Here is a 19164-nt window from a genome sequence, read left to right on the forward strand (position 1 = left end):
CACAGTGCTGGGATTGGTACTTTATAGAAACTTACTTCCTTGATCTTCCCACTGTCTCCTAATCTCACCTGGATCTTCTGGCATACCCTGGGTCCTAGGGTATGTGTTCTCCAACTTGGAGGGCTCCTGCACAGAACACTGCTTGGCCTAGTGCCAGCCACCTTATGCGACATTAGCTCCTCCTGCGACAGAAGCACCAAGGTGTCTGCTAATGCCTCAGAATCATCTGGCTTTTTGGAAAGATATACTTTTGACTTAAAGGCTCTCAAGTTGTTTTTACATACCCATAGTCTGTGTCTGGAGGAAACAGAATAAGAAAACTACCTTGAGGTTGGAGATGATGACCAGACTGCACTGGGGGATGGGTCGACTGTTGAGCATGACTATCCTATATTACTCTTATGACTAGTGACAGGGCTGGTGCCCCAAGCTGTGTTAGCCTGTTCTCCATAAGAGACTGGTACATACAATCATTTGAAGAAAATTCTCTCCTGATTTAGAGGACAAGCTGTGGGGAATGACTGAAGGAGCATTAGAACTACACTCAGAAGTAGCTAGCATCCCAGGGTAACAAATCTCCTTTAGGGAGATTCAAATATGTTCAGAGAAAAAAGACCTAGTAGGAGATCCTAAAGGGGATGAGAATATAAAGCACCCATTTTTGGTGCTCAGGAGGGATCTTCAGGAAATTCCTAATGCTTCAGGGGAAACTCTGAAATCCTGGGTGGCAGAAGCATACACATCTATCACAGTGATGACTACCCAAGGGAATGAGGACATGCTACAAGTTTAGAAAAGCTCCAAACTCGTTTTGTTTACTGACCTTACAAGAAAGTCTTAGAACAGAGAATTTAGGTTAGCTAGAAAAACATGGGATGCTGGGCAGAGACAGTTAAGAGAGAGAGACTAAACCCAGAAAGTGTTACTGCTAAGGTATCTTCAACAGTTCTCTTCACCACATTCTTCCCTGCCCATTTATTCACAAAACATTAACTGAGGCTAGAGAAATGAGTTAGAGGTTAAGAGCACTAGCTGCTCTTCCAAAGGACCCAGGTTTAATTCCCAACACCCACATGGTGACTCATAACCATCTGTGACTCCAGTTCCAAGGAATCCAACACCCTCTTCTGGCTTCCAAGGGCATGGGACACAAATATGGTGCACAGACACATATTCAGGCAAAACATTCATACACATAAAATAAGTAAGTATAGATTGTTTTTTAAAAATTAAAGTATTTAATTTAGTAGTGGTTCATGCCTGCAATCCCAGCAACGGTAAGGGTGGGGGAGGGGGAGGGTAAGTTTGAGGCTAGCCTTGGTTACATATTGAGTTCCAGGCCAGTTTGGTCTATATAGTGAAACCTGTCTAAAAATTAAAAAAATAAAAACATTTGCTGGGTCTGGGGATCTAATGAGCAGAACAAAGGTCTTGTCCTGCCCTCCATGAACACACATTCTAATGGAGGCTGAACTTTGAAATTAGTTCTCCCTAGGGGAAGATGAGGTTTATAAAGGCTTCCCCAGGCAAGGTGACTTCAGCTGAGTCCAAAAGTTGATGTTGGAGGTTTCCAGGCAGTCAAGGTGGCAGAGAGCATTCTGAGAAAAGGCATAGCAACATGAGTATAAGTATGGAAGCATAAACTTAGTGTGATCCCACTGTAAAGCAAGAAATGCAATTTTGCTTAATAAAACATCACCCCAAATTTCCACACGTGGCCCCGAAAAAAGACTGTCCCAGAAAGAAAGATCTGTAAGATTTCTCTGCTTCTATAACCCTGACCCAATGCTGAACCGTTGAATACTCGACATCATTATCCACATCAGGATGACACTTGGCTGGCAAACAGTGTGTTCAAGGCTGGGGTGTGGACTGGGTGTTCATCTTAGTGGCAGAGCACTTGTGTTGTAGGCATGAGTGCCTGAGGTCCATCTTCGGGACAGTAAAAGCCATAGAGAGGAGAAAGAGGAAACAAAAGCATGTTGGTGGTGACAAAGAGAAACCAACATGAAGAATAATGGGAATAAAAATAGCCAGCATTTATTAAGCATTTCCTTGGAACCAGGCACCTCACTTGTACTCTTCATAATAACCCCATGGAATGCATACTTTTTTTTGTTTTTTTGTTTTCTTTTCCAGAACTGAGGACTGAACCCAAGGCCTTGTGCTTGCTAGGCAAGCGCTCTACCACTGAGCTAAATCCCCAACTCCTGGAATGCATACTTTAGTAACATAATTTAGTAACAATAATAATAGGGAATGTTATTCCCACTCTACCCATTTCACAGATGATCAAAAGGAAGCTGGACAAGTCAGTCGGTCTTGGAAGGTATAACTCAGCTATCTTCCATTGCTGAGGTTCTGGGGACTTGTTCTTTCTTCCTGGTTCTAGGCCTGCCTCCATGGGTCCAAGGTTTTCTGTAACACCAACTGCCTACAAGGGTGCACCCTCCACCATGGAGACTCTGAACCAGTCTGTAACAGGAGCACTCAGCTTGTCCTCTCACTGTGTTAAAGAAATGGCAGAGGGGAGAGATGGGATTATAAACTCAGATGCCCACATGGCCAAGTCTTAAAGAGTCAATGTACTCATTAGGGGGAGATCAGATATAATGCCCAAGAAATGCTCTCTTTCCCTTTTTAATTGTTCTTTTAATAAAAACAGCCCAGGAGTTTAAGTACACTATTAAATAGAGACTGACACTTCACCCTATAATGAGGCTACGGAAGGAATAGGGGGCACTGGGGTGTCCCAGAAAGCCTCCCATCCAAAAGGGACACAACTACTTAGTTCCAGCAAATTGTTATTTGGTGTATCCTTAAAACACCGAGTTACCAGTAGGATTTTTTTTTTTTTTTCGAGAGAAGTCAAAAATCTGGACGCTCATGTGAGATCTGAGGATTTTTACATTTTAAAATAATGTTTATTTATTGATTTGTGAGCCAGCATGCCAGTGTGTGTGTGTGTGTGTGTGTGTGTGTGTGTGTGTGTGTGTGTGTGTGTGTGTGTAGACAGTTTGGGGGGGTTAGTGCTCTCCTTCCATTGTGTGGGTTCCAGGGATCAAACTCAGGTCACCAGGCTTGGCAGCAAGTAATGTTACCTGCTGATCCATCTTGCCAGGACAATTTTTATATATCAATAATTAAAAAAATATATTATCAAGGGGCTGGAGAAATGGCTCAGAGGTTAGGAGCACTTGTTGCTCTTGCATAAGACGTAGGTTCAATTCCAAGAATCCATAGTGGCTGGCTCACAACTATCTGTAACTCCAGTTCCAGGGAATCCAACACCCTCTTTTGGCCTTTGTGGGCAATGCACATACATTGTACACATACACACAAATATATGCTCACATTGTTTGTTCTGATCTTTTTTGTTGTTGTTGTTCTTTGGAGGAAGGGGTCTAGAGAGAGGGAGAAAAACATAAGGTTGGGTGGTTAGAGAGGTAGGAAGGACTTGAGAGGAGCTGGGGAGGGGAAAATATGATTAAAGTATATTGAATGTAAAAGTTTTTAAATAAGAAAATAGCCGGGGGCTGGAGAGATGGCTAAGAGGTTAAGAGCACTGACTGCTCTTCCAGAGGTCCTGAGTTTAATTCCCAGCAACCACATGGTGGCTCACAACCATCTGTAATGAGATCTGGTGCCCTCTTCTGGCCTGCAGACATACATGCCGTATACATAATAAATAAATAAATCTTAAAAAAAGAAAAAGAAAAAGAAAATAGCTGGGCGGTGGTGGCGCATGCCTTTAATCCCAGCACTCGGGAGGCAGAGGCAGGCAGATCTCTGTGAGTTCAAGGCCAGCCTGGTCTACAGAGTGAGTTCCAGGAAAGGTGCAAAGCTACACAGAGAAACCCTGTCTCGAAAAACCAAAAAGAAAGAAAGAAAATAATTTAAAAGCCATTGAAAACACGGGGCAAACCTAACAAAGCTCTCCTGCTTACCTGAGTGAACTTTAAATAAAGTAACTGGAGTCTCATTTTACCCAATATATAAAATAGGTTTAAAGCAATACCTGTTTCAGAAGATAATTATGAGAACAAGCTGAGGACAGATAACTGGGATACCTGTCACATATAAGTGACTAATATATGGTAACTATTTAGATGATTATTATTCCTAGGATTTTCAACATATAATCTAAAGATAAACTATTTCTAACTGACTGAAAGGGAAGTCTTTACCCTTCAGCTCTCGATAGCCCCAATGCTATAACAAGGCAGTTTAGCTCCTACTTGCAGACGAAAGATACTAAACACACTTAGACACCTGAATAGCATATTAGAAAGTCAGTCCAAGGCTAAGGAGGGACTGAAAAGGCCTGTAAAAATGATTCAAGTGGAATTCAGGGGGAGATTGAGGCCATACTTTATATCCACTCTACCTCTGGTTTGGTTCTTACTGGAGATGCCCAAGGTTTTCAACAAAGCTGTAGGCTGCTAAAGCAAATCTCTTCTTCGTCTTTTTCTTCTGTTCACTCCTGTCTGCTGTGCCTCTGTCCCCTCCTTCATCTCTCCTCTCCTTTCCCTCCTCTCTTCTTCTCCCCACCTCCTCATTTCAGGCCTTGGCTCTCACCCTGGCTGCACATAGGAATTGCCTAAGGAAGTTTGTAAAAACTACTCATGTAGGGGCCTGTCCTACAGGGATTCTGTGACCCCCCCCCCAACACACATACAATCATAATCCAAATTCATATCCTAGTATGTACATGCCTACACCTTCCCAAGAACTCCATATGGCCCTAGAGGGTAATGTGTGGGGTGCCATAGGAAAGAGCTGTGTTTCTAAGCCCTCTTGGCCATTTCACATCATGTTTTATTGGTCACACACACATACAAGCTTTCTTACCTCTCTGAGCCTTGGTCTCCTCACCCATCCCACAGGAGTGGTTTCCTCCGGGGTTTGTGAGGATGTGGTGAATCACTACATCGTGTATAAGAGCTGTTTGAGGAAGCCCAGCCCCCTCTCCACAAGGGAGGGCCTGTTATTACAAGGTTAAAGAAGGGTGTGGGTGGGGAGGCAACAGAGGCAGCAGGGAACAGCATTACACGTGGAGAGAAGGCCGTGCACGTTAACAATGCAGCTCACAAATGAGAGCAAATTAATACTGGGCCCAGGGAGAACAGAACATTCCCACCACAGGGGCAAAGCACCTATTGGAGCTGCTAGGCCTTGACAGGGAGAAGGAAGCAGGATCTCAGAGGGAAGAAGAAGAGGGCCAAGGGAGGGGGATTTCCAGTGCTGGGGAGCTTATCTGGCTGGAAGCAGAAGATAAGGTGTCAGCTACCAAGGAGGGAAGGATAGGAGGAGGGAAAAGGCTGAGCAGGGGGAGCTCCCCACCTAGACCTGGGGAGCAAGTGGGAACATCTGACAGCCCCTGCGGAGGGCAGCAGTGTGGCGAGGTAGTCGTAACACAGAGGCATATTCCTCCAACATCAACATACTTGCCTTCATCCTCTAGCAACTAGCTCCCAATCACCAAGCAGAGGGTCGCCAACGCAGGAGCCGCAAACTACATAACCAGTCCCCTCCTGCCACCATGGCTCCCTTCTTTCTCTCTAGTCTGTAAACCAATCAGGTGCACTGACTAGGAGGCAGAGAGGCAAGCATCCCTCAGCTCAGAAAAGACCTGACAAATCTTCAGTTCAGTCAGGATGAGCAGCTCCGAGAATCAGAACAGGGTTGTGGAGAGGAGAGATTGGGTCAGAAGCCAGTGGGTAGTGCTAGGAAGTGGGGGCACCAGGAGGCCTTTGGGGGAGCAGCTATTTACCAATCACTAAAGAAGGAATGTAAGATTTTAACAGGTAAGATGGTGGTACAGGTGTTTCCCAGGGGAATGTCAGCCCTGATCCTCCATTAGTGGAATCAGTCCTAGAGGGTCTAGGATTCTCAGGCAGATAACTACCTCTGGAAATCCAAGGAGTCCTTTTTTTCTGCTTTCCTTCCATAATAAAGGTACATTAGTGCCTATGCCGTTCAGTAGCAGTATCAGGTCCATGTCCATAATGCCAACCCTTTGTCTAACTCCCCTGCATGAATACCGCTAATGTACCTGCTGCCCTGTGATCAGGACCTACTCTTACAAGAACAGCAGTTCCAATGTCAGAGGACTTAGAGTCTGTGTTCATTTAAATAGGAAGGAACCACGGAATCAGCTAACTCAGCATTCTCATTTAATGTGTGGGGAAACTGAGGTGTAGAAAAGGGAAGTGTAAGGCCACATACATCTAATTGCTGCCAGAGCTGAGGAGAACAGCAAGCTGTCTCTATTCACAGCCCAGGATGTTTTCTCTTTGCTTCTTTGCTACTATCCCAAGTCTTCATTATATTTGAGCAAAAATGCCAGAATATCTTCAGGGCCAGCCTTACACATAGGTAAACATCATGTGATCAAAGGTATCTCCTTCATTGCCTGTCACTGTGCCTGAGACTTTACCCTCATGATTCATTCCTTTGGATCTGGAGGCTTTCTGCTCTTTGGGGATAGAGTATAAACAAGGGAGTCGGGGAGTGTTGTTGACACTTGCTGAGAGAAAGGCATTGTAAATTCGAGCCAAGCTATAGGTTCCCAGAGAGTGGCAACTGGTCTAGGGAGACGATACAGGCCAGCCAGAGCAAGCATCTGAACCTGGGGCTTAGACCACCGTGGCGGGGCACGGAAAGAGTATTTGATTATGAATGCACCCAAAGCAACCCTCAAGCCGTAAACGTGGACACTCGGGAAGCTTTCCCCCTCCCAGAAATCTACTGTGACCCAGGAAGCTTGAGTCACTGCTGGCTAGAGAGAAGGATGTGAGGATGAAGGATAACATCAGGCTGTCTGGAGTGGCGGCAGGCGCACTTTATTAAGAGAAGCAGCCTGGGCGAGATGGATGTGACAAGGGAATGTATGAAGACATTCAGAAGAGCCCCAGCCACAAGAGGGATGGACTCTACAGCTGCCAGGGAAGGCTGGGTGTGGGATGTGTCTGTTCCGTGTCTTCCCTAGGGACCTACTTGCTGCAGGTGCCCTGGCTTGAGGCCAAAGTGCTTGCTCTTCTTCCCTTTGGCTTTCTTTCTAGTTCTCCAGAGCTGTTGAGGGCAGCTCTGGGCTTGGCTTCGCTTCCTAGGTACCTGAGCCTTCGACCAGTCTTCTATCACCTCTAGCATTCTTAGAGCCAATCTTGATGACAATCTGACAGGAAGTGAGACTGGAAGGGAAGAAGCTAGCAGATGTGCCTAGAAACTGGTTTTGCCCACCAGGACCCGTGTTTCCTTAAAGTGTGTTTGCTTCGAGTAGTTGGGAGTAAAAGTGAGCACATCTGGAACTCTGGAGATGTGTCTTGAAGATACAGTAGCATGGCAGACATACTGTAGTCCCTTGTTCCCTTGGGTTCTGCATTCTCCAATTCAACCAACTGTAAATCAAAATAGTCCAAAGAATAAAATTATCTTGCTTCTTTTGCAAAAAAAAAAAAAGAAAAAGAAATTCTAAAGAGAATTATGTTTGTGTTAAATTTTATTTCTTGTCATTATTCACTAACCAATATGGTATGACAACTACTTACATAACTTTTATATTGTATTGGATTTTTAAGTAATCTAGAGGTGATTTAAAGTATACATGAGGATGTGCATAGATTATATGCAAATACTGTGCTATTTTAAATAAGGGAGATGAGCATCCTTATATCTTGGCATCTGTTGGGATCCTGAAACCTTCCCTGTAGATACCAAGGAACAATTGTGTTGTATTTAGATTGTAGAGATATTTGGGTGGTCCATAATATGAGCTAAACAAGTGAAAGACCCTCCCAAAGTTTCTACTAGTTCTGTTGCAAGTCTCAGCTACTTGGGCAGAACACAGAACCCCAGCTAATAGCAAAAGTAAACCTTCATGCTCTGGACCACCATTTGCTTGCTGTCTGCCATGAGCTCTGTGCTTTTCTGAACAGAATGTGTCTTGGGGGCCTCAAGAGGTTTCAACCCAGACACTTGCAATCCTGGGACTGGATAATCTCATGGGAGGAGGAGGAGGCTGCTATTGCCATTACAGATCCAGAGCCCAGACAGTTCTGCTGGTTCCATTCAAGTCCCCAAAACAATCTCCCCTATTTAAGGCCAAGTCATTACTAACCGCTGAGGGAGGATGCCATTTTACAGAGCAAGACTGCCTAGGTGCAGGCTCAGTAGTTCTGGAAAGATGAAATTCAGTGCAATCAATCTTGGAGAGGCAGCCAGGATTTCTTTTCAGCTTTACTTCCCAGTAGCCCCCTCCCATCTAGGAGACAGACTAATCCCTGACATTTGTCTAGTGGCTTTATACTTTTCAAAGCTCCTTCACATCCATTACCTCCCTCCAGCATCACAAACACCCCCAGAAAGCTGGACTGGAAGGTGTTATTATCCCTGTTTGACCAACAAGAAAACTGAGGTCCCAAAGGGATACATGACTCATGCAGGGTCACACAGCCATTTAGTCAAAGAACTGGGGCTTTAAATGCTTCCTAACTTCCAGTCTCGTGATCTCTCTGCCTTGCAAGGCAGACTCTCCTACAAGACTATGGAAGTGTGCTCCTAGCACAGTACCCAGCACACAAAGATGCTAATAAATATTTGCTGCATGAATGACTGAGTGGATAAGCAACCGAGGAAGGAAGGGAGAAACTTAAGTTCTACAATGGTTCCTCTTCTTATTTTTGTTGTTTTGAAAAATGGTCTCACCATGTCACCAGGCTGTTCTTGAATTCCTGGTCTCAAGTGATCCTTTATACTCAGCTTCCCAAATCTCTGAGGCTATAGATAAGGCCAACCACACACAGCTCTACTGACCTCTTTAAGTGATTAAAATAAGACAAGTATGTTATGTTATCTGATCATTTTGACCAGGAAGGAAGGAGTACACGATCTTTCCCAATTCACCAATGTCAACGCCAAAGAAAGGCCAAGTGTGACCTGATACCCATGGGGAGCCAATGAGGCTTAATCTCCTAACAAAGCCACCTTCTATTCATCCTTCACAGAGTACCAGGTTCCATGGGCCCTCAATCCAGTAGCAGGAAGGAGTTAGAATCAGCCCCCACTGCAAGATCCTCCCCAAATTGTCTCTAGGAGCTTCTCTCTGCTCCCCCATCAATGGTTCTCTGAAGCTCTACTGTGAGGGTTACCTGGGAACACTGGCTGTTCTGGTGCAGGATCCTCGACGAATCCCTAGCATAACCCAGACTTCAGAGAAGACCAGCTGGATCCAGACATTCCCCTCCCCCTTGTCTGTCTCCCATAGAGCCTGGCACATAGTAGGTACCTAACAAATGTTAAGAAAAGAACTGTCGCCGGGCAGTGTGCACGCCTTTAATCCCAGCAGAGGCAGGCAGATCTCTGTGAGTTTGAGGTCAGCCTGGTCTACAGTACGAGTTCAAGGAAAGGCCTCCAAAGCTACACAGAGAAACCCAGTCTCAATAACCCAAATGAAAAAAATGAACTGTCTGTGCTAACGAAGGATGCGTGGGCTTGCCATTTGTCCTTCCTTACCCTAGTCCAGTTAGAAAAATGGAGAAAGGAGAGGTAAAGACACTGGATTTCAAACGCTACTTTGCAGTAATACAAAGTGGAGTTTGTGTCACGTACCCCCTCATTTAAGATCTCTGTGGTTTCTAACCTTGGCCCTACCAGTTCATGTCTCCTGAATCTCAGGGGGCATTTGTTTTGCTCCCCCTCCCCCGCATCAGTTTTGTTTTCTGTACAATAAAGAGGGCGCTGGAATGAGAAAATGAATGCAAAGTAGTGGCCAGCCTAGCTAAGCAGCAGCTGGATTATCCACACACCTCTGTTCCCAGAGGGAGGGGTCCCCCAGGGGCACCAGACTGCTCCTGAGGCCAGAATCCAGATGGAAAAGAAGGGCTGAGGCTGTGTTTACCAGCTCTGTGCTTAGTTCATCACCCCAGCCTCTGCTCTGGGGCCGAGCCAGTCGCCTCCTTCTTTAAGATTCTGGTCACAGCAGGGGCTGGGTTTCTAAGGCAGGCGTGATCTTTCTCTTCCTACAGACGCTGCTGCTGCTAGTGTCTGCGCTGGGCACAGGCAGGGGCAGCGCACGGGAGAGAGAGAGACAGCGGGCGGGCGGGTTCCCGCTCCACAGCCAAGCAGCCAGGGCCTGGAGAGGGTCCGCGACAGTAAGTACTGCGCCCCAGCAGCCAGGCTAGGGCTCACCTGGGAAAGGGTTATGTAGCCGGGAGCATGTGGGGTTATGAGGTCCGCAGAGATTGCTAGGGTCCTCATTGGCACCTTAGAGTGACTTGGGGGAGGCTCTGGCATGTGCCCCTTCCTTCTGGGCGCGCCCCCTTTCTATCTTCCCTGGGAGGGGGGCAGAGGATGTACAAAGTTGGCGCTTTGGGGGGTGATATGCCTCTCCATCCCCCACCTCAAGCCCCCAAGGATTCCTTCTAGTTGCCAAGAGGCCCTCGGGTCGGTTTGCTGTGCCACGGACCAGGAAATTGCAAGGCAAGATGCATGCGGGGCAGAGGTTTGGATGCCGATGGCAAAGTGGCAGCAGGAGCGGGAAGTTTTCCTGCTGAGGGTGGGGGGCGGGGAGCGGGGAGCGAAGAGGGTGAAGAGAGGCTAAAAGAGCAGAAAGCTGGAGGGGAGGGCAGAGCTTCTAGGTGTTGGAACTCAAGCCCCCTGCCAGTAGCCAGATCCTCCAGGATCCTCTCCAGGTGAGAGCTTTGGTCCCCAGCCAGCAGCTGCGAGTTCAGTGGGGAAAGATCTGGGCTTCTAGCCCCCCTCCTCTGTTTCCCAGGCATAGTGGCTAGGTTGCACTCCCGGGGATCTTTGAAGGTGGGGGAGGGTGCACAGAGGATGCTGATTGCTTTGTGAGGAGGAGACAGCTGAGACCTCAGTGTTCTCCTAGCAGAGTCAGGCTGAGGAACATGACCACTGTACCCACCTGGCGGTATGGTATGTTATTTACAGACATTTCACCCATTAGCAAGTGAGAATAGGCAGGAACATACCTGTCACTATTTTCTCTCGATTGTGTAAAATTCAGAGGGTGTCAGGCCTGAGATCACAAAGACCTGTCTCCCCTCTGTTTTTCCATTCTCAGCTACATAGGTTAGATTCACTAAGCTCTCAACCTCTCAGTAATAATGTCATATGCAATAATAACAACACTAGCTGTCATTTGTTTGGAACTTGCTATATGCCATGCACAGTTCTAAGTACTTTACATGCACTATTTTTTCAATCGTCACAAAAATCCTGTAGGGTAAATACTAATATTATTCATATTTTACAAAAGAGGAAACTGAGGCATAGAGAGGCCTTCAAGGCCATGGCCCGGCAGCTAGTGAAAGGCAGAGCTAGGATTTCAATCCACTCTTTCTTCAAACACATCCTCATTGGTACCTACTGGAAATATGGTGACAAGCAGACTTTAATGAAGTAATTAAAAAGAAAAAAAAAAAGACAGGTTGATTTGCCTGTGGCGAAACTTATTTTAATTCTATAGTTCTGAAGTCAGGACCTCGTCCTAATGAATGGTGAATCAGTTTTTCAAATCTCCCCCAATTACAAACTGTGGAGAAAGACAAACAGCGGGCCAGAACAGCACAGCACATGCCATGACTCGATGGCCAATGATAATAATAATTGCTAGTACAGCCTGTAAGTGAGCACTCATTTGCCAGCGTGTTTCATGTATTAAACCTTTGTATAGGTGTTTTCAAGTGAGTCCTATGACGAGTCTCACTTTATAAATAAAGGAATTGAGGCTTAAGAGTTAGGCTTCCAACCTAGATCCAAGAACTCCAACCCCAGAGCGAGCTGTAACAACCCCTTGGCAGATCCGTGCATGAAAACAGGGATTTGTATTTACTGTAGTCCCCCAGCTGTTTGCCCAGAACTCTGCACTATCTTTCTCATTCCTCAGCTCCTCGTACACTAAAGATAGAATTGCATAGACTGGTGGAGAGCAGGCTTCCAGAAGAAACTAGAGTGTTCCGGATGGATTTGGGCTTTGTTGTTATACTAAATGCCATGCCTGTAACATCAATAAGTTGTAATGCTTTATAGGTTTTATTAATTAAACAAGTGTCTGGTTTGCTGGCTTGGAGTTATTAATCCGATATTATGGCTCTATCTGAGTACCTCTGTTAGGAGGTAATTTTTAAAGAATATTTGCAGTGATGGACAAAACTCTTTGTATCACCTAAGGAGGGGGGAGGGTCTTGTTTTGAAACTACAACTTTAGTAGCAGAAGCTGCAGCCTGTATATGCATAAGATTATTGTTGTGCCCCCTTCCCAGCATGATCCCTGTAAGCTGAAATCTACATGTAACAAATCCCTTGAGGCTGTTCCTGGGTCATATCTAACCCTTCAATGGGGTCCTTTGTCATTTCCTACTATTTTCCCAGCCCATTAAGAGAATAGCATTGAATAGACCCTCTTCAATATGGACAACATAGGGTGTGTGTGAGTTCCATGCCTTTGGTCTCTGGGACTAGGGCTGGGTCTTATTGAACCTGCTATCAGCCTACCTTTCCTGCTGGTCCAGGAGGGGAGCCTTGCACGTGCACGAGAAGTTGGCTGCCAAGCCTGTGTTTGCAGGGCTCCGGCTCTCTGTGCTCTCCTCAGAGTCCATTGCATCACTTCATAAAGCTACATGAAAGGAGTCAGTGGGGAGCTGTGCTCAAATTAAAGCTTGACTTGAATTTATTCTGTAATTTCTTCCAACTGCAGTAACTTAAGTACCCAGAGGTCTCCCTCTTTGCTGACTCTTCCCAACTATTCATTTGCTGTCACATTTGACATTCCTTTTCTGGAATGTCCTTCTCACCTTCACCACTCTGCAAGGGTAGGGGAGATCTGCTGGGAGATACCTTCTTCTGTGTTCCCACAGCATCCTCTGATGCCCTCTGTGCAGCCAGGTAACATGTAGTTTTGTATTTGTTTACATACCCATCTCCACATTAGGCTGGAGGTATAGGCTGGGTACATAGTAGATGTACAGTAGATTTTTTTGGGTGCATATACAAATGAAGGAATGAGTTAATGTTATCCAAAACCTGCAGAGGAGAGCCCTTGATTCACAGCAAAGGACTATGCTATCCTTTCCTTTATAAGAAGCTGAACAGAAAGAGAACTTGCACTGTTCTTCAAGAAAGCCCTGGCTCTATGAGGTTTAATCAGTCAAAACACAATACACTATAATGCCAAAATCGGAAGGCTTAAGGAAGGGCTTTCTTGGTTAATAAGCTATTCAGGTACAGTAACTAAAAGTTAGTCCTCAAAAATTATCATTTTTCTACATTGTTTTAATTGAGAATCCATGCAATATACTCTAATCATGGTTTCCCCTCCCCATCTCCTCCCAGATCCTCTCCACCTCCCCACACATCCAACTCCACACTTCTTTCTCTCTTTAGAAAACAAACAGGCAGATTAAAAAGAAAACTAAATATAAAATAAAATAAACAGAGAAAAAGCACAACACACACACACACACACACACACACACACACACACACACCAAAAAATAAAACCCCCACAATATTGGAAACCATAATATATGTACAAAAGACCAGTGAGGATTTTAAAAAACTGCCCAAACAAAGTAATATGAGATTTAAAAAAACACCATTAAATTTGTTTTGTGTTGGCCATCTACTGCTAGGTGTAGGACCTGCCCTTGAGTCTGGTTTATATACACAGTGGGACTCCAGTGGAAAAAGCAGTTGTCAATTAAACAGCTTATTGGTCAGGGATGGGGGTGTATGTCCTTTTCCCCTCTCAGCACTGTGGCCCCATATGAACCAATGCAGGCCCTGTGCATGCTGCCACAAACTCTGTGAGTTTATATGTGTGTCTGTCCTGTGTCTGGAAGACATTGTTTCCTTACTGTCTTCCATCCCCTCTGTCTCTGACAATCTTTCTGCTCCTTCTTCTGCAAGGCTCCCTGAGCCCTGAGGGGAGGGATTCGATAGAGACATACCACTTAGGACTGAGTGTTCCAAAGTCTCTCACTCTCTGCACGTCCAGTTGTGGGTCTCTGTATTTGTTCCCATCTACCTAGCTTCTCTGATGGTGGCTGAATATGACATTTATCTATGGGTATAGCAGAATGTCATTAGGAGTCATTTTATTGCTGTGTTCCCTTAGCAAAACAGTAGAATTTGGTTTTCCCTAGGTCCATGGTCTACCTAGTCTCAGGTTCTTGACCACCAAGGCAGTGTCAGGCACAGGTTTCATCTCATGGAGTGGACACTAAATCCAATCAGATAGTGGTTGGTTAATCCCTCAATTTTGTGCCACTATTGCAGGAGGGTCACCACTGTAGATCACAGGTTTTGTAGCTGGGTTGATGGTTACCTTTCTCCTCTGGTAACATGCACAGTATCTTCTAGTACCATGAACACTAGTCAGTAGGGGTAGGCACCAGCTCAACATTGCGGTGTTCAGTGAGTTGTATAGGTGTTATCTTCAGCAATAGGGCCTTCCCATCACTTTGTGGAGAGTAACCAATAGCCTTGGCAATAGCCTGGGTTGTTTGGGGATTCTCATGAGATACCTCTGGCCAATGATTCAACGAGATATAACCTATTCCTGATACTGGAGGTTTCACTTGCTGGAAGACGTCTAGTTGGGGCATTGCCTCCCCATTATTTGGTGACTCCTTTTAGATTTCCCTCTTGTATGTATATATTTTAAGAAGCGTCTACTGCAGTAAGTTCTCAAATGGCCCTTCATATGCTCCTTGGTGTTAGTTGTTCCTCCCTGTATTTCCCCTTTACCTCTCCTCATGTTATCCTCCTATTCCAGTCTGTCCCCTGTCTCTCCATAACTATACGTTCTATTTCTCCTTGCTAGGAAGATCCTTCCTTCTCATCTAGTCCCTTACTCTGTGCCTAACCTCTGTGGTTCTGTGGATTGTAGCCTTTGGCAGGTATTTTCTGCCTGTTGCTTTTATTCTTAGGTGGAGTGTTCATCAACCTCACTTTTCTTTTCTGACCCCAGTTCGGGGAAGACTTTAAAATGCTGTCTTCTCTCTCAGCAGGAAGATGCAATTAGGCAGAATAAAAGGTGTCTCATTGTCCTGAGGCTGCAGTTAACATCTCTGGACACCTCCTGGCAGGGTGTTATGGGTTAACCAGGCCTCTATTCACATCCTTTCCTTTGTCTAGTGGCTTCTTGACCTAATTTCTGCCTTGCATCTAGGACTGATTGAATAGGTCTGAGCTGACACAAGAGGAGGACCTGGGGACTGCTCTCTCACACATCAGCCTGGTGCCTGTTGGTCCTAAGTTCTATGCTGAAGATACCCATTTCAGGCATCTAGGCAAAGCACCAGGGTAGATGTACTTTACTGCCTTCTCAGAAGCTCCCTGAGAGAACACTGAGGGGAAAAGTCTGTGCCCCTGCAAAGCCAGACATGCGGGAAAGTCCTACTCACTAAGTTGACTATAGCCTTTTGCTTTCCCGTTAGCCTGTACTTGGGTTCATCTTCATGCCTTCTGCTACATATTTCCTGAACTGTTTGGTCTCTGGGCCTGTTTGTGCCCTCCCTCTCTATCGGTCCAGGTCTGGCACTTCCTCCAGGACCCAGCTGCAGGCCTAGCCTTCCCCTCCTGTTTCTGGAAATCAGCAGGGGTGCAACAAGAGCAAGTAAATAACTTGCATGATTGTTGCCAACTCTGAGATTGTCCTGGAGTTGACCAAAATCAGGGGCTGGGGGCATCCAAGGCTAGTGGCTCAGGCCATTGATGCTTAGTAGTCTCATAATGAGGAGGGTCTTGGCATGGTCCAACAGCTGAATGGGCACTCTTTTAGCTTCGAGAGGCTTTGCCCAGAGCCCTGTGCAGTCAGTGCCTGCCAAGCAGGCCCCAGGGAGATGCTATATGAGTCCTGGGTCTTTGCTGCTGGAGGCAGCTACTTGGGAAATTCCCAGAAACTCCTGACCACACCTGCTCCCTTGTCTGTCCTCCAAGCTTTGTTTACAATTCAGTCCTTGGTAGACTAAAGGCTGGGATCCAAGAGAAGAAAAAAAATTGGGTAGCCAGGGAGCCTCTCCTGGCTTGGCCTTTTCTGCCCAGCTCTGTGGTCCAGCCTAGCCTCAAAGAGAGTGTGCACCGAGGAGAACAGTCCAGGCCTGCTGTTCCTTTCCCTGCCAACTCTACTTTTCCCATCACGACTCTGACCTCCTACTTTCTGCAGTTCTCTCCCAGTCCTCTTAGGCTTCTCTTAATCTCCTCTTTCACAACAAAAATCCAGTTTCTGGTGCCTGGAAAATGGGCCTACATCAGCAAAGTGTCCCAGGCCTTTCGTTCATAATGTTTCCCATTTGTCGCTTGTCCACTGTATCCCCATCTGTGAACCGGGTAGGAGCATCATACTGTCAGTTTGGCATCATAGCAATCCTCCTCCCAGAAGAGTTCTGTCCTCTAAAGTGCTCTATCTGAAGGCTCTCATTACCATATGGTCCTTGAGCAGTGGTGGATGCCCTAAGGGTAACACTGGGGGCATCTGGCAAGCATCTAGAGGACAAGGGAAGAATTGGAAAGGACCTCCAAAAAGCTAAGGTGACAAGAGATGATGTCTCTAGTGTTTGCCTTCTCCAACCTTGTCCTTTTGCCTTCAAGTCTCCAAGGCCTTTCTGTCTCACTTCTCCTCCATCTTGTTGGCATTGCCTCTTTCCCTCTTGGCTCTGGCAGGCCCCTTTCCTGCTCAGCTGTCTTCTCTTCTCTTCTCTTCTTGATTGTCTTTCCCTTCATTCCTCATCCCTTTTCCTCCTGCTCAGTCAATCTGTCTTGGCATCCTTTAGAAATACTTGGTGTCATACATGGAGGTGGGGGCTGGGGTGCCCAGGGTTCTTTAGAATGACATGACAACTCCTTCAAGCTCCCATGAATATTTCATTGCTCTAGTTCCCCCTCACTGCCTCAGCCAGTGACAGGTGAGTGAGGGCTAAAATGTAAGGATCTCCCTACTAACTGCCACAGCTCAATTGCAGCAGCTTCAGATCTTGTGACCCAGAATGCCATATGGCATCAGCCTCACATCTGGAACAGCCCTAACATCTGTCACCAGACTGGCAGACCCAGCAAGGAGAGTTTAGGAGTGTGTCTGGACCTATTAGGCAGCACGTCGGAATCTACTGAATGTGTAACCCTGAGGAGAAGAGGGAAGGCAAGAGGACAGCTGCAAAGAGGGTCCCCTATGGCGGCTTCCTCCTCCTCCTCCTCCTCCTCCTCCTCCTCCTCCTCCTTCTTCTTCTCTTGATTTTTGATTTTTCAAGATAGGGTTTCTCCGTGTAGTTTTGGCGCCTGCCCTGGATCTCACTCTGTAGACCAGGCTGGCCTCAAACTCACAGAGATCCTCCTGGCTCTGCCTCCCAAGTGCTGGGATTAAAGGCGTGTGCCGCCGCCCCCGCCGCCGCCGCCACCACCACCACCACCGGGCTCTCTCTATGGCTTCCTTTCAGAGATATTTTAGGCTTGGTCTTTGACCGAATTACTGCAAGCTCCCAAATATTTGTAGAAGAACAGATGACTTCAGTAACTACACTTTCCCTCTTATGACAAATAACAGTAATTCCAGCCCACTAGGGGAAAGCTAGTTTAGACAATCCAAGAAAAGAATCCAGATACCAACAAATTTTCCCAAAGATGGTTCTTCAGGCTCAACTGAAGAGGAAATTGCAGGGCCATAAAGATTGGGAAGGAAGAGGGAGTTAGCCCAAGGAAAATAATCAACTCAGCCATAAGGAGACTCTCAGGAGTGGTAAGGACCATGGTCTCTTCCTACCCAACCCAGTGCTTCTGGCCATTCTGAAAAGATGATTGCATACCCTTTAAAGAAAATTCCTTCCCTCTGAGGGAAATTCTGTTCTATTTCTAACTCTCAAAGGACTTGGAGCCCTACTGTCTTTTGTTCCTTCCTGTATTGTAGTCTTGGACTCCATTCTCTCCTTACATTGGTCTTTGGCCAGATACATTGAAAAGTGTCTCCTTTGGGCCAGATCCGCTGCTGAGATTTGGATACAACATATATCTCCCAAAGATGCGTGAGTTGAAGGTTTGGTACCCAACTAGTGGATCTGATTGGATCCTAAGATATCTAATCTGATCAATACATTAATACTTGGTAGATTCATAAATCAATGGTTTTGGAGGAGGTGTCAATAAAGGCGCTAGTTGGAAGAAGTGGGTCAATGGGTGTATGTGCTGCAAAGAAGTGTCCTGTCATCTGTCCATTCCTGTCTTTCTGCTTCTTGTTTGCCTTGAGGAGAGCTGCTTTGTTCTACTCTGTACTCTCCACCACAAGCCACATCCTCACCACAGGCCTACAGGCAGCATGGCCGACTTTCTAGGAAAGGCCTTTGTGAGGAGGTGATATTTAAGAAGAGACCTAAAGGATGAAAGAGCATCTATGTGAAGAATGAGGAAAGAGATTTCCTTGAAAGAATGGAGTACCATGTGAGCATGTACTGAAACCTGCAAAACCATGGACCAAAAATAAGTGTTCCTCTTATTAAGTTGTTTTTCTTGAGTATCTATTATAGAAACTAGAGTCTGACCAATATGATCACCATCTATGAGTCTGACTTTCACAGGGTGAACCACAGCCAGTAGCCAGTTGACAATTAATTGCGTGGAATGGCCAGAGATTCTGTGTGCCTCAAAATTACTTCTACTCACTTATGCATTGGTTCACTTAGAAAACAACACTAAGCACCAACTATGTGCCAAACACGTAATAGGTATACTGTTCAACAAAAGAGACCCAGTCCCAACTCATAGGGTTTATAGCAAAATAGCCACAAAACACATAATTACAAAGTGTGATGAGTCTCATGAAGGAAATAACAGGCCACAATAATAGGGCAGTTTACAGGAAAAGCCTTTGTGAGAGAGTGATATTTAAGCATAGAAATAAAGGATAAAAGATCAGCCATGTGGAAAATAGGAAAGAGGTTTCCAGAAAACAGAATACCAAATGGGCTGGCCTTGAGATGGCAAAGAACTTGTTTGGTGTGGTGAGAAACTCAACAGTAGCTAATGGGACCATATTGTAACAGTCAATAATAAGAATAGCACTGGGGAGAAGGGCATGTGAGCCATGGAAAATAAGTTTCAGTGCTGTTTACAAGCCATGGAGAATGTCAACAGGGTTTTCAACAATGGAATGACTAG

General features: G+C 45.8%; 1 protein-coding gene across 3 annotated transcripts in view; it reads left to right on the forward strand.

Moving 5' to 3' along the window:
- Positions 1–9406: 9406 nt before the first annotated feature.
- Frmpd3 (FERM and PDZ domain containing 3) overlaps positions 9407–19164 on the forward strand; it is a 93347-nt gene continuing 83589 nt past the window's right edge. For 2 of the 3 annotated variants that reach the window (XM_037199430.1, XM_037199432.1), the window contains exon 1: positions 9408–10151. The gene's annotated coding sequence lies outside the window, so the exon portion shown is untranslated. Of the gene's footprint in view, positions 10152–19164 lie in introns of all 3 variants that reach the window. The other variant, XM_028895140.2, reaches the window with a different exon arrangement.

The sequence above is a fragment of the Peromyscus leucopus genome, chromosome X (genome assembly GCF_004664715.2).
Source record: "Peromyscus leucopus breed LL Stock chromosome X, UCI_PerLeu_2.1, whole genome shotgun sequence".
Taxonomy (NCBI): Eukaryota; Metazoa; Chordata; class Mammalia; order Rodentia; family Cricetidae; genus Peromyscus; species Peromyscus leucopus.